Consider the following 2,214-nt stretch of genomic DNA (forward strand, 5'->3'; position numbering starts at 1 on the left):
TGTACTGGCCCGACAATAAAAGACAATATTGAAATCCAGTCGTATAACCGTGTTCACTTTTCATTCGTTGAACATTTATTGGTAACTGCAAAAAAAACAAGCAATAGATGCTAATAAGACATAACCCAAAATTAGTACAAGATGTATAAAATGCAGTACTAAATATATCAAGGATATATGCATGTACCCTATCTTTCTTACATAAACTGTGCTGTCCTCTCAAGACGTATCCAAGATTACTGGCTATATCCAAGATCACTGGCTATCCAGCTGCAAATAATTCAATAATCAAAGTCATGGATGGTACAGAAATTATCTCTAAAATATAATCACATATCTGAGTGATGCAACTATTTCCAAGAGGATATACAAAATAGCCATTACCCTTTATAAACATTATAAAAACAAAGCTAGGCTAACACAACCTGAAAGTTTACTGCCTTAGGTCAAAGGTCACATCTTTGCTCACACAGCGTGCGGGCTCCTACATACACGTTCATGCATAGTGTATCAAAAACTAGGCTTGACATGCTCATATAGAATCGTGCCATAATAAGCACAAATATCAAAAATCAATACTAAGCTAAAGTACAGCATTATCTCTAGCACATAAACATATAGACAATTAGTTTTGATAAAACCTATGCAAGTTTTAAACTAACAATTTAACGATATTTACCTCAGAACATAAGGTACCATAACTACCGTTTTAACTAGTTGAACTGAAAGCGCCCCAAAGAGGGCTCACTTCCAAAACTCATTAAACAACAATGTTAAAGACATTACAATAGATTTACATTCTTTACGTTTGTGTTGATAGTCATCTCACAGTAATTTACAATGAGTCAAGTCAAAGGTCTTTTACGTAATTTTATCTGTCTTAACATTCAGTGCAATAGTATGGTATAGCAGTCTAAATAAAATGCACATGAAGAAAATTCTTACGATCAGTAAATCTGCTCAGAAAGTAATAGAAACTGAAATTGAGAAAGTTAATAAAGTTGTAAGAAGTGCAATGATGAAAAAATTTGAATTTATTATGTCAAATAGTAGTGACCCCCTCCATAAGTATATCACATTAAGTCGAGCTGGTCGTATTCTGTATCCACAATGGAATACTGAACGAAATAGAAAATCTTTCCTCCCGTCAGCCATGAGGCAATTTAATCTATTGTGGAAAAGGCAATCGTGCAATTGTATAAATCGCATTAGGTATGATGCTGTACAATCAACACATTTTATTCCGTTTTAAGTGTTCTTTCTATTTTCTAATCTCGTGTTTTATCTCTTTTGCTCCCTTTTGAAACTCTAATGATGTTTTATGTGTGACCGTTTTAGACAATTTTAATGTGTACATTCAACTCAAATTTCAAGCAATGTTTTTTAATACGTTTGACAATAAATTATATTGAATTGAATTGAATTAGATGCAGCAGCAGCAGCTGCAATATTTTTTTTTCTTTTATTTTTCTTTTATTTTTGTGAGGAGTTACCACTTTCTGACTCGAGGCAGCGTCACGGAAGATATGACAAATGAAGAGGAAATATAATTAAAATTGATGATTGGTAGAGTTAAGAAATATTAGAATACACACAAGGCAAAGAATTAAAAAATGCTATATTTGGTCCACCCTGCTATATATGCATCCGAAACCTGGACTATTACGGTACCACTGCAATAGCCGACAGAGTAGAAGCTCTGGAAATGTGGTTGCTCAGGCGTATAAATATCACGGAAAGAATAGAAACGAAACAAAGAAGTTTTGAGATTAGCACGACAGACAACTCGACAGCTTCCTATTAACAATAAAGCAAAGGAAAATTAAATATTTTGGCTACATCATAAGAAAAAACAAATTACAGAGAGAGCTTTTGCAAAAAAAAAAAAAAAATTAGAAGGTAAAAGTGGGAGAGGAAGGCCAAGAACAAACTGGATAACCAACATCAAGGAGTGGACACGGATAAAATATGGAGAATGTGTGAGAAGGGCGGAAGACAGATGGATGGAGATCCATGGTCGTCGAACTGCTGAGAGCAGATGGCACCGACAAGTAATAGGTAACAGCAATACGATGATGGATGATTCAATTACTTCCTAGAAACCTGTAGTTTCACCCATCATACACAGGGGAGATCCGGGCGGAGATATGCATCTATAAAGTGACTCAGGCCGTACGCGGGTGGTGGGGGGTGCGACAGGTACGTACGTAAACA

At 35.2% G+C, this 2,214-nt stretch overlaps 1 protein-coding gene and 1 long non-coding RNA gene across 2 annotated transcripts in view; one reads left to right on the forward strand and one right to left on the reverse strand.

Moving 5' to 3' along the window:
- Window positions 1–2,214, forward strand: part of LOC117121444 (sodium- and chloride-dependent neutral and basic amino acid transporter B(0+)-like) — a 72,823-nt gene that overhangs the window by 50,185 nt on the left and 20,424 nt on the right. The gene's annotated exons all lie outside the window — the stretch shown is intronic.
- LOC117121453 lies at window positions 3–748 on the reverse strand. The gene is made up of 3 exons (XR_004447556.1): window positions 680–748; window positions 202–270; window positions 3–85 (listed from the first exon to the last, which is right to left on the reverse strand). It is a non-coding gene; the product is annotated as an uncharacterized LOC117121453 (long non-coding RNA).

This window comes from Anneissia japonica, unplaced genomic scaffold (genome assembly GCF_011630105.1).
Source record: "Anneissia japonica isolate Jap-2015-1 unplaced genomic scaffold, ASM1163010v1 scaffold288261_len294488_cov152, whole genome shotgun sequence".
Lineage (NCBI taxonomy): Eukaryota > Metazoa > Echinodermata > Crinoidea > Comatulida > Comatulidae > Anneissia > Anneissia japonica.